This window comes from Hordeum vulgare, chromosome 7H (assembly GCF_904849725.1).
Source record: "Hordeum vulgare subsp. vulgare chromosome 7H, MorexV3_pseudomolecules_assembly, whole genome shotgun sequence".
Lineage (NCBI taxonomy): Eukaryota > Viridiplantae > Streptophyta > Magnoliopsida > Poales > Poaceae > Hordeum > Hordeum vulgare.
In genome coordinates this window covers 509,586,278-509,600,309 of record NC_058524.1, presented here as the reverse complement: position 1 = coordinate 509,600,309, position 14,032 = coordinate 509,586,278, and positions in this window count along the sequence as shown.

Below are 14,032 nucleotides of genomic sequence, written 5' to 3'. Positions count from 1 at the left end.
AGACTCAAAACCCGACCACAGCAGAATAAAGAGAATAGACGAAGGTCGTCTTCTATGCCTTAGCCGTAGATTCTAAAGTATGCCATGCTGTGTACCGCACCTGATGTGTGCCTTGACTCAAAATCTGTTGAGAGGTACAGAGAGTGATCCATGATTGAATCACTAGCAGCGGTAAAAATTTATCCTTAGTAACTAGTGGACTAAGGAATCTTTCTCGATTATGGAGGTGGTTAAAGAGTTTGTCGTAAAGGGTTACGTCGATGCAAGCTATGACACTAATCCGAATAACTATGAGTAGTGAAACGGATTCGTATAGTAGAGTAGATATTTGGAGCATTTCCGAATAGCACGTAGTAGCAGCATCTATAAGATAACATAAAGATTTGTAGCACGACCGTAGAATTATAAGGTGATCCCTCACTAAAATTTCAAGATAAAATTGTGTTCTCCCCGAGTATGCACCGTTGCGAAAGTTCGTTGTTTCGAGACTCCACGCGATGATCGGGTGTGATAGACTCTACGTTCGCATACATCGGGTGTAAGAAAGTTTTACACACGCGGAACAGACGAGTTAAACTTGACGAGCCTAGCATGTACATACATGGCCACAGAACACAGGAGGACAAAAGGTCAAACATGAGTCATATAGTAGATATGATCAACATGGAGATGTTCACAATTGAATCCACCTCATCTCACGTGATGATCGGACAAGGGTTGGTAGATTTGGATCACCTACCACTTGAATGACCAGAGGGATGTCAATTTGAGTGGGAGTTCTTAAGTAGTATTATTAATTGGGCTCATTATCATGTACATAGTCAAAATTGTTGGAAATATGCCCTAGAGGCAATAATAAATTAGTTATTATTATATTTCTTAGTTCATGATAATCGTTTATTATCCATGCTATAATTGTATTGATTGGAAACACAATACTTGTGTGGATACATAGACAAAACACTGTCCCTAGTAAGCCTCTAGTTGACTAGCTCGTTGATCAAAGATGGTCAAGGTTTCCAAGCCATAGGCAAGTGTTGTCACTTGATAACGGGATCACATCATTGGGAGAATCATGTGATGGACTAGACCCAAACTAATAGACGTAGCATGTTGATCGTGTTATTTCGTTGCTACTGTTTTCTGCGTGTCAAGTATTTGTTCCTATGACCATGAGATCATATAACTCACGGACACCGGAGGAATGCTTTGTGTGTATCAAACGTCGCAACGTAACTGGGTGACTATAAAGATGCTCTACAGGTATCTCCGAAGGTGTTCGTTGAGTTAGTATGGATCGAGACTGGGATTTGTCACTCCGTGTGACGGAGAGGTATCTCGGGGCCCACTCGGTAATACAACACCACACACAAGCCTTGCAAGCAATGTGACTTAGTGTAAGTTGCGGGATCTTGTATTACGGAACGAGTAAAGAGACTTGCCGGTAAACGAGATTGAAATAGGTATGCGGATACTGACGATCGAATCTCGGGCAAGTAACATACCGAAGGACAAAGGGAATGACATACGGGATTATATGAATCCTTGACACTGAGGTTCAAACGATAAGATCTTCGTAGAATATGTGGGATCCAATATGGGCATCCAGGTCCCGCTATTGGATATTGACCGAGGAGTCTCTTGGGTCATGTCTACATAGTTGTCGAACCCGCAGGGTCTGCACACTTAAGGTTCGACGTTGTTTTATGCGTATTTGAGTTATATGGTTGGTTACCGAATGTTGTTCGGAGTCCCGGATGAGATCACGAACGTCACGAGGGTTTCCGGAATGGTCCGGAAACGAAGATTGATATATAGGATGACCTCATTTGATTACCGGAAGGTTTTCGGAGTTACCGGGAATGTACCGGGAATGACGAATGGGTTCCGGGAGTTCACCGGGGGGGAACCCACCCCGGGGAAGCCCATAGGCCTTGGCGGTGACACACCAGCCCTTAGTGGGCTGGTGGGACAACCCAAAAGGCTCTATGCGCCAAGGAGAAGAAAATCAAGAGAGAATGAAAAAAAAGGAGGAGGTGGGAAGGAAGGGGGACTCCCTCCCACCAAACCAAGTCCAACTCGGTTTGGGGGGGGGGGGGAGAGTCCTCCCCCTTGGACTCGGCCGACCCCCTTGGGGCTCCCTGAGCCCCAAGGCAAGGTCCCCTCCCTCCCACCTATATATACGGAGGTTTTAGGGCTGATTTGAGACGACTTTTCCACGGCAGCCCGACCACATACCTCCACGGTTTTTCCTCTAGATCGCGTTTCTGCGGAGCTCGGGTGGAGCCCTGCTGAGACAAGGTCATCACCAACCTCCGGAGCGCCGTCACGCTGCCGGAGAACTCTTCTACCTCTCCGTCTCTCTTGCTGGATCAAGAAGGCCGAGATCATCGTCGAGTTGTACGTGTGCTGAACGCGGAGGTGCCGTCCGTTCGGTACTAGATCATGGGACTGATCGCGGGATTGTTCGCGGGGCGGATCGAGGGACGTGAGGACGTTCCACTACATCAACATGTTCTCTAACGCTTCTGTTGTACGGTCTACGAGGGTACGTAGATTACTCATCCCCTCTCGTAGATGGACATCACCATGATAGGTCTTCGTGCGCGTAGGAAAATTTTTGTTTCCCATGCGACGTTCCCCAACACTTCACCTACTCCTCTCACAGGAAAACGAAGGTGTCGGAACGAGACGACGAACATCGGAACGGTACCGGGAGGGGGGGAAAGGAGGATACCTGGGAGGAGCCCGAAAAAGGGCTCACTGGCATTGCCGGGGAAAGGGGCGGCGAGGCTCGGTGGATCCGTTGAGGAGGAGGATGAGGAAGCCGGTGGTGCGGTGAAGGTCACCGGAGGAGCTTCAGTGGGGGCGTCGGAGGTGATGGTGATGTGGCGGTTCCGGTAGGAGAGGAGGCGCCGAGGAGGAGGGGCTCGACCGGCACGGGGCTGAAGGAGGCCGTAGAAGGATGGGGCCGTCGGAGGGCCGGTCGTGGTCGGAGGGCGACAGCCCGGCACGGGGCTGGCCATGGCGCGGCTGGGGGACGGGGAGGGCACTGCCGTCGTGGGGAGAAGCGGCACGGTGAGGGAGATCCAGGAGGGAGGGGGTGGCCGGCGAATGCGTGGGGGAACGGGGATCCCGGGCGATGGGGGGTGGCGAGCGGGATCCAGTGGATTGCGGGGGCGAGGGGGGACCTATCGACGGGAGGAGAGGCAGGGCGAGCGGGAGGGGTTTTGGCGCGGCATGCGAGACAGAGAGGAGGGAGCGCGTGGGGTGGGCATTCGCTGGATCAGGCGAGGGGAGAGGGGTCGTGAGGGAGTAGCGCGGTAGTTGGGGTTGTGGGGGAACGAGCGCCAGGGGGGTTGGTGGCGAGGGAAGTGGGTTCCCTCGTCCCAACGGTGGCGGCAGGAGGGAGCTGGGAGTGGCACGGAGTCTAGGGTTGCCCCAGTGGGAGTGGGCCGGCCAGGCTGGGCCGAGGCCCAAGGGAGAGGGGGTTGTTTTCCTTTTTTATTAGTTATTAATTTGCACCACACTTTTGCATTTAGTTTACGTAGCAAACAATTTTTTTATTACTGAAACTTTGCTCGTAAATCAAGCACAATATATTGGGGTGCCACAAAAATATTCAAATTATTTTGTAAGGTTTAGATATTTTTAGAAATTGAAACGATCAATTTAATTGCTGTTGTCCCACATTAAATTTCCTAGGGTCATTTTGGTAGTTGAGGTGATGGTGTTTTCCTTAACATAATTACCTATGGAATATTTACAACCAAACCAAGATTTTTCTTCTATGTTCTGAAGAAATAATTTATTTGAATTGATATTAAATTTGAAATTTGGCTTCGATTTTATTAAGTGACAATCTAGCTCAGTTAAATATGATGACCTAGCATCATTAGGGTGCGGTTACTGTAGCTTAACTACCGGGGTGTCACAAAACCGCTAAAAGGTTCCCTCTGTCTAATTTCAACAAACTGAATGCTTTGTAGAATCGCACCCATAAGGGTGTGATTTTCATCGGCAATCGATGAGCCGGATAAATCCTCCTCCATCATTACAGGCTAATCGGCCGTAGCCCATTCTATCACGGGCGGCACCGGAGGCAGCATTGAAGACGTTGGAGGATCGGAGGCCCCTGGAGTTGTCTTCGAAGGAAGCTAGGACGAATCGTGTCCCCCTCTCCACTCGTCAGGAGGGTATCAACCTCCTGGGTTTCGGTGACCGAGGCGTGAACCTCGGCCGGAACCTCTCGGTCTTCGGTCGTCGACGTATGAACCTCGGCCATCACCACCTCGTCCCCCCGTGTTAGGAGGGTCCTGGTGGGATAACACCTCTGCGGCCTCGTCCGAAGCCTAAGGAAGGGTAGTACGGGACGCATTCCCGCTCTCTACTAGCTCGGCCAGTGGTGAACCCCCCCCCCCCTCCGAGACCTGGTCCGTCAAGAGATTTCAGGCAGGGTTGCATTAGGGAAAAGCGCACGTTTGTTTATTAATAACAGCTAAGGAAAACTCCATTACATAAATTCTGGATTCCATACCTTTGGACTCGGGCCTTGATCCTTGGGGTCCTCCGGAAGCCCTCTCGAAGGCCTCGGAGTCTTCATCAGAATCGGACTGTCGTCAGGTAGGACGAACTTGCTCCTGCAGGGTCTCTTCGGGGCCTGAGGAGACAACCCTCCTCGGCCTCCTCCGATGTCGCCCTCTTTATTGTTTGAGGGAGTCTTTCTCCTCCTCTTCCTCCGCATCCTCTTCCTTATAGGCGGAGCAAGTACAGGTGTCTCCGGACTTCGTATCCGGATGACCCCTCCAGCGGAGGCCCCGCGGGTCACCCTCTTCTTCTTCTCATTTTACAACCAGCATAGCGGTCAATAATGGCGACCTGGGGTCCTCAGGCAGGGGGGCTAGGCCGTTTATTTTCACGGCCTTGTCCAGCCAGCCCTCCACGGACAGTGTGGGAAAGGATAAGATGCTTGCTAAAATATAAAGCTTTGAATAAGAGTAAAATATCGGTCATACCTTCAAAGGAGGGTTATCGGCATCTAAGCCGACGTCCTCTTCCTCAGTCGGCCATTCCAGTTGATGTTTGAACAATACCTTCCACAATTTCTCGTGGGTAGTGTGGTACAACTAGCGCACGGTGTCGGGCTCGCCGAGGTTTTAGGACCACATTGGTGTATCTCGATGTTGGTAGGGTAGGATGCGGTGACAGAGCGTGACCTGAATCACGTTGGTCAGCTCGATATTCGCCGCCACCATAGGCGTGATGCGCTTCTGCAACGACTTCACCACCGAGGTTGATCCCAAATAAAGATGTCTTCTAACCCACGAGGTTAGCCTCTTAGGGAGTCCGGATCTGAACACCACATGTGCTGACTAGTTTGTTTCCCGAGGTTCGGTGATGTAAAACTAGTCTTTTTACCATGCTTTGATGGTATCAATAAAAGTATTCTCCGGCAATTCGACTCGGGGGAGTTTGCTGATCGCAGATCCTCCATAGTAGGCGTGTTGGCCGCATACCATCTTCAGCTTGACGTTGAAAGTCTTGAGTCGTAGGCCGAAGTGCGGTTGAACCCGCAGGAAGGCCTCAGAAATGGTGATGAAAGCTGAGATGTGCATAAATGAGTTCGGAAGAAGATCGTGAAATCTAACCCATAGAAGAACATCAGGCCCCTCACAAAGGGGCGGAGCAGGAAGCCTAGTCCTTGGATGAAGTGAGGGACGAACACCACCCTCTCGCCTGGCTTTGGTGTAGGCACCACGTGGCCTTTTTCAGTGTACGATGGGCAATGTCGGGCGAGAGATAGCCGACGTGCTTTAACTTCGGGATATCCTTGTTAGAGACGCATGAGACCTCCCACTTGCCTTGGGAACCCGAGTCGGCCATGGCTAAGCTTGGGGAAGGGCGTCTGGGAGAAGACAGAAAATGAAATGGATCTAGGCGCTTGGAGCTTGAATGAAAGGGTGGTCGAGTCTAGAATGCATGTGGTGGCTTTGAGGATCTTTTTTCCCCTTTATGGGGGGCGTAAGGCCAAGGGATCCCGTTTACTGCGCCGCAAGCCTTGCCACTTCCTGAAACGACCACGTTGTTGAACGCGCGCGTGATAACCCAAGCCATTATTTGTATCCCCTCAAACACGGGGCACGATCTCCTCATTGATAAGACATGCCCATGGGAAAGTTGCATCGAGTTGCGATTCAAGTTTTTTCATAACTCGTATCGCCTACTTTCGTCACGAAGGTTGTCAAATGAGGAATTGTTCACACCTGGGCTTTTAAGCCTTCAGATTAAGCAATGCCTCTTTTAAAGGATCGACATCATCAAACGACCAAGTCAAAACCAGGCGAACATTAAGGTAACTCGCCTTGCTAGACGATTACTCATGATACGAGGAGCTATCGAAGACCATATACGTCAGCATTGAGGCCAGTTCGGGGGCTATTGAAGGAGTCCAGAACTAAGGGGTCCTCGGACGACCGACCCATTTCTTACAGGCCGACCTAATGGGCTATGTTGTTAAAGACCGGACTGCATGACGACCTTGTATTCAAGAAGGAAAGCTCCTAAGATTGGCGTGTCATCCAAGTTAAGTAGGCTATATCGGCGCATTTGTTCCTGACTGGAGGTCGGTTGTATGTAACCCTAGGAACCCTTGGTGTCTATATAAACCAGAGGGTTTCGTCCGCATAGGCAAATTGACTCATCTAGGGTTTTAGCTCATAGATCTTGAGGTAGATCAACTCTGTAATTCTCATCCACATCAATATAATGAAGCAGGACATAGGGTTTTACCTCCTCAAGAGGACCCGAACATGTGTAAAACATTGTCTCCTTCGTCCCCTGTAACCCATCTATTCGAGGTTCACAGCTCGGGAACCGCTACCCAAGATCCGTCGGTTTTGACGCCATCACCAACTGTAAGTCCTTATTCCAAAGTGTAAACGACAATAAGAAGCTTGAGACACAAAATGAAGAGTATGTAAACTAGATTGAAAGTTTAAAGACACAACTCGGACAAGCCACTGACAAAACAAGAGACTGAAAGGTGGAATGTTCGGTAAGTAACATGTTGAGCTGTATATTGAAATGACTTTTGAAATCTGATCAACGATTCCATTCTTTTGGTGCACTACTCTTGACCATGCATCCCCAGGAAGAAGCCAGTTTGTTTTGTGGCGATCTTTTAAGAGATTTTTCCCTGAGTTATCAGTGTTGCCGCAAAGCGATCATAAGCATGCTAAAGGCCTTATGGCTAGCCGAGAAGCCCTCGAAAAGGATGTCGGAACTAGGTCAGCGCATTAAAGGGGATCGAAGCCAATTTGAGTTGTGGAAGACGTCGTGCTGCCAAGATGGTGCTCGGGAGGCGTGGGCAATGGTAAAGACAAGGTTTAAAAATCTCAATCTCGAAGAAATTGCACGAGTCGGGACTGCTGGCCCCGATGGTCAAGAGGTGCCACTTCACCTGATTTATGACCAACTGATGCCCGCCGCACATTTGTCGCTACAATATTGCCATTTAGATGCAATAATTGATAACTTAGATCAGCAGCCTAACACATGAATTGATGGAACTGAGTATTTGCAATTCTCCGTCCGATGTGTAAATGTTATCTTAACCAACCATCCGCTTCTACCTTCCTGGATAACCTTCAGGAAGTGTTCCGTACTATATAACCTGTAAAATCAGCAAACAGTTTGAGGAACCAGGCATTCCGGCCAATTGATGCTACCAGATAGATAATTATTGTGGAGTAATGCTAAATTACTTTTTTTTCTTTAGCAAGAAACATCTTCCCAAGGAAATAGTTCCTTATAGGTTCCTTTCTTGGGGGTTTGTGAGCATCCGCTTTGTATGGAGCTATTGTATGTTCGGGGATTTTACCCCTTGGTGTTAGCCACCATATTATTGTTATTTACCCTCCTTTGCCAGACCAATTTGTCATTAAGAACCCTAGTTTTAGGCTTCACCCGTTTGAGGTACGTATCCAGATTACCCGGTCATAACAATCGCGGAGGTGCTCCCTTTATCCTCTAGCCGAACAATCGGGAACATATAGGATAAACTCAGGAGCCAGGAAAACCATCTTGGAAAAATCCTAAGTTAAATTTAGTGAGTATTGAGGCTTTAAGTAAAGGAAGAAAAGACACATTATAGAAAATAATTCATAAATTTATTATTATCGGCTTTACAAAGCCCCCAGGTGCCTATAGAAATTAGATATTTCACGGACACAATTCGGTTAATCCGAACATGAACTCAATACGCTAATCCCCTTTGACACAGGAAAAAAAGATACAAATATTTAAAAAGATAACGAGGAAATCGGTAAATGTAACTGCGTCAGCTTAGCTGTAGAAACACCCAAGACGATCCGCATTCTAGGGATTTGGTTCGAGCCGATTGTCTGATGCATTTCGGAGACGATGTGCCCCTCCGGTAAGTACGTCGTTGTTTATGAAGGGGCCCTCCCATTTGAGTGAAAGTTTGTTATTTTTATTCTCAGGGAGGTATAGCACAAGCTCGCCCACGTTGTAAGTCTTTGCCCGAACTTCCTTGCTCTGATAGCGCCGAGCCTGTTGTTGATAAAAGGTGGATCGTGCCAGGGCTATATCGCGCTCCTCTTCAAATGTGTCCAATTCACCATGCCGATCTAACTCGGCTTCTTTTTCCTCGTACATGCGCACTCTAGGTGCTTCACGATAATGTTAAAGTGGAGGACTGCCTCTACCCCGTAGACCATGGAAAATGGTGTGTAACCTGTAGACCTCTTCGAGGTTTTTCGTAGGCCCCACAATATGGAGTCGAGCTCCTCTACCCAATGGCAATCAGACTCTTTAAGAGACCGAACTAGACGAGGCTTAATGCCGCTCATAATAAGGCCATTAGCTTGTTCGACCTGTCCATTTCTTTGTGGTTTGTAGACGGAGGCGTAGTCGAGCTTGATGCCCAAATTCTTGCACCGGTCCATAACCTCTTGAGTTGTAAAATTGGACCCATTATCCATGATTATACTATGCAGAACGCCATAACATTGAACCACATCGGATATAAACTCGATGACCGGCTCGGATTTGGTAGAAGTTACTGGTTTAGCTTCGATCCACTTTGTGAATTTATCAACCATACTAGTAAATACTTATTTTTCTTGGATCCTCCTTTCAAAGGCCTAACCATATCCAGCCCCCATACTGTGAATGGCCAAGTGATCGGTATTGTCCAAAGATTTGTTGCAAGCATGTGTCTATGGTTTGCGAAGAGTTGACATCCAACACAATGTTGGACAAGCGCATGAGCGTCCGCTCAAGCTGTTGGCCAAAAGGAACCAGCTCGGAATGCCTTCCCTACCAGGGCTCTAGCCATCGCGTGATGGCCACCCATACATGCATGTATTTAAGCCAAGATTTGTTTACCTTCTTCTTTGGATATGCATCACTGGAGGACACCGGTAGTGCTTTTTCTATACAGTTTCCCTTCGTGTACTTTGTAAGACTTGGATCTTTGAACTATCTGTCTTGCTTCTATCTGGTCATCGGGGAGTTCCTCGTGAAGGAGGTAACCGGGAAGGATTCGGTCCATGGTGCGATTATAGCCATGATTTCATGGACTGAGAGCATTTCCTCTAATGCGGATCCACCAATGGTTTGATCATCTGGCTCAATTGTATGGCGAGCATTTTGCTCCTTCTCTATGGTTTCAATATCCCCATGCCCACCCTTCCATACCATGGAAGGTTTAAACAATCATTCCAAGAAGGTATTTTTGGGGAGAGGGTCACGTTTAGCACCCATGCGAGCGAGGATATCGGCGGCCTCATTATTATCCCTAGAGATGTGATGGAACTCTAATCCTTTGAACCGAGCCAATAATATAAGGACAACATTCCTATAAGCTACCATCTTCAGATTTTTGGCATCAAAATCGCCATTGATTTCGGAGATAGCAAGGTTCCAGTCTCCTTGTATCTCCAGCCTTTGTACTCCCATCGAAGTTGACATCCTTAAGCCATGTAGGAGAGCTTCGTATTCGGACGCGTTATTGGAATGAATAGACATGATTTGTTGAACGTACCGAATATTGTCGCCACTGGGGGATGTAAGTATGACAACAACCCTTAGGCCAGCTAGGGTCTTGGAGCCGTCAAAGTACATCATCCAATGGGAGTATGTGCTATACTATTTAGGGAGTTCGGCTTCCGTCCATTCTACTAGAAAGTCAACCAATACATGATATTTAATATCTTGGAGTGGCTTGTATATAATTTCAAAGGGTAATAGCTATTTGTGCTATTTAGATATGCGTCGAGTTGCATCATTATTGATAATTATGTCTTTCAAGTGTACCACAAATGCTACCATTACCGAGCACTCTTGAAGGTAGTGTCAGAGCTTGCGTGATACCATGAAGACTGTATAGGCTATCTTTTTGTAGTGAGGGTAGCGAGTCTTGCACGGGGTGAGGACTTTAGACACATAGTAGACTGGCTTTTGTACCCGTAATTTGTCGTATGTGGCTTCTCGTTCGACCACAAGTACTATGGTGACAACCTGATTCATGGACGATATGTACAATAGCATTGGTTTCTGTGTTGAGGGTGCTGTCAGTATTGGGTTGCTGGCCAACAATGTTTTGATTTCTTCCAGGTCTATTGTTGCCACTTCAGTTGAGAGATCGATAGAAGAGGTTTCTAGAGGGGACCGAATAGACTACTTGCACAATTAAAATCCTAGCCTTTTCCCAAATTAATGGTTGGCAGATTTTAGCGATTCTAACAAATCTAATGCACCCTACACATGCTAGTCAAGAAATATGGAAGAGGAAAAGTAAAGACTTTGCACATGTAGTAAGGAGTAGAGTTTAGGAAGATCAAACACGAATAAGTTGAAACAGTATTTTTTGGCATGGTTCCGATAGGTGGCGCTATCGTACGTCCATGTTAGTGGAGACTTCAACCCACGGAAGGTAACGATTACGAGAGCCCACGGAGGGCTCCACCCACAAGGGGTCCACGAAGAAGCGGTCTTGTCTATTCCATCATGGCTTCCGTCCACACAGGGCTAGCCTCACTCACGGTAGATCTTCATGAAGTACGTGATCTCCTTGCCCTTACAAACATCTTGGTTCAACCCCACAACACGAAGTAGGACGCTCCCAAGCGACACCTAACCAATCTAAGAGGCACCACCCTCCAAAAGGTAACAGATGTGGTAGAATGATGAACTCCTTGACCTTGTGCTTCTAAACATAGTCTCCTCAACACTCAATCATTCTCTCTCATATTTGGCAGGGGTAGGAGAGATTGATCTTGTGGAAAGCAACTTGGGGAGGCTAGAAATCAAGGTTCAAATGGTTGGAATGGAATCTCTTGATCTCAACACATGAGTAGGTGGCTCTCTCTCTCAGAAAAATGGATCTGGCAAAGAAGTGTGTGTTCTGAGTGCTTCCTCTACGAATGAGAGGTAGGCGGAGGGGTATATATAGGCAACCCTCAAAATCCTACCGTTACACCATAATTCACCAACTCGGTGACACCGAAATTACAAACTCGGTGGTACCGACTTGCTCAAAAGGTAGCAACTTTGACTCTCGGTGGAACCGATATACACAACTCGGTGGTACGGAAAAGGTGACTAATAGTCAGATGACACAAGTTTGTGACAGCGAAACTCAAACTCAAAAATTCTGATTTTGTGTACCAAGGCAACAGAAAGTTGGTCACTTGAACTCAGTAGCACCGATGCAGTTTTGGTTACACAGAAATGGTACGACTTGGCTAGGATATGTCTAAGTTTGAAATCGGTAGGGCCAAATGGTAAATGTTGGTGGCACCGATTTTGGATATTTGGCTTGGGACATATATATTTTGTGGAAGAGTGGCTGAGTATTTTTGGTAGCTAACACTAAGCACTTGAGCAACCAATTCATCATAACAACTCATCCCCTTTTAATAGTATTGGCTTTCCTATGGACTCAGATGTGATTTCTCACAAAGTGTAAAATGAAGAGTCTTCTTGCTTGAAGCTTTAGCCAATCCTATTCCTTCATTCATCAAGGGGCTTCTCCACTAAATCCTATAGGCAAAGCTGTCTATAGACTAAATGTGAAATATACTAGGTAAAAGTGTTAGTCCAAGAGTGATTGTATGTTGTCATGAAATATCAAAACCACCAAGGGAGCATATGTGCTTTCAATATCCATCTTTTTGGTAATTGATGACAACATACAATCAAAGCTTAAAATAAAGGTATGCGTTAGAACATGACAACTTGGAAAGATACATGACTAGTACAAGCTACCCCTAAATGTGTGCAATCCCTTTTAAAGGATACTCCCGCCGTCCGTGAATAAGTGTACAACTAGCTTTTGTCGAAGGTCAAAGTTTTAAAATTTTGACCCATTTTATAGAAAAGAATAGTAGCATATATGAAATCAGATTGTTACATTATGGAACTGTATTTCTAAACAAATCTAGTGCTACTAATTTAGTGCCATAAATGTTGTTACTTTTTCCTATAAAGTCGGTCAAAATTTTAAAATTTTGACTTAAAACAAAAGATAGATGTAAACTTATTCCTGGATGGAGGGAGTATTTGCTTTGGACTGCATGGGCACACACAAGGTAGAAAGGACAAGACAAGCCATATAGATCTTGGCTATATGCATCAAACATATGTGAATGTAGAACTTCCATGCTCATGACTCACTCTTGCAAACAATATGCGCAAGAGACAAGAGATCATCATGAACAGGGATATGATGCATATACTTACCTTGATGTTCATGAGCGTCTTAGCAGTATTAGTACACTTGGGAAAACAAATGTTTGATAACATAAGAATACTTTATTGTAAAGATGCAAAGAGCTTCTAAAGTACCAAGATATTGAAGACATGTTGAAAATAGGATTTGATGATAGATATTTTTCCAAGCGAATTTAGAACTTTCTCCCTTAAGAATGAGTATCTAAGATCACTTCTCCCCCTGAATCATAGCATGTAGATATTGGGAGTAGGTAGGGTGAGGCAAGTTCAATACAATAGGTAGATCTCCCCTTAGGTAAACCTTCCTTTAGGAACATATATCTCCCCCTATTTATATTTCTCCCTATTTCGTGTAAACTTATTAGTGATATATCTCCCCTTTATATAGGTTCATTGGAAGCTTTGATATTTCCCCCCTTTTGCATTAATTGCCAAAAAGGTCACAGGGTAAGGGCCCATTGAGAGAAAGGGATCCTTGATACTTCTCTCTTTGATAAGGGTCCTTGAACATGAAATAAGACTTCATTTAAATTTCTCCCCTTTGATGGTTGGTAAGGGTTCATTAAATGTTCTCCCCTTTTAATATGGATAAGAGTTCCTTGAATTATCTCCCCCTGGGTTAGGGATCCTTGATGATTCTCCATCTTATATTGTGGGATCATTGAGGTTTTCTCCCCCAAGAGAAGTTTTCCCCCCTCGAAAATAATGCTAAAACTGATTTTGTTTCTTAAAATTCTCAATAAGATCTTAGAACGAAAATATAGATGGGATCATTGATAATATTTCTCCCCTAAGGCAAAAGTCTAGAAAATCTAAGAAAAACAAAGGCAACGATAATATCAGAATCATTGAGGCAAAGTGGTCCGTTAAAACTGAGAATGACAATCAGGCCTCTCGGAGAAATCGGTTGGACCGAGTTTCCCAGATTGGTGAAACCGAGTTGCATTTAAAATCAACTCCTTAGCTGAAAATAGATAGAAAATGATCTACAGATTGTTATAAGATATGAATTGTGAAACAAAACATAAAATAGCACCAAATAATAAGTTTTTTTTTAAAATATACATACATATAGATAAGAGTTGAATGGTTCCAAGAATGTATGAAATGGCAAATGTGAACCAAACAAGAACCTCCATCTAGATGTGGGGCGGCGACTAGGTCACCTATATTAGAGTATTTGACTTGAGGAGTCAAGCAAGAATGCTTGATCATAGGCCATAATCATCGAAAGAAGTTACCATTTTTTGTTTAAGCATTTTAATGTCTTCATATC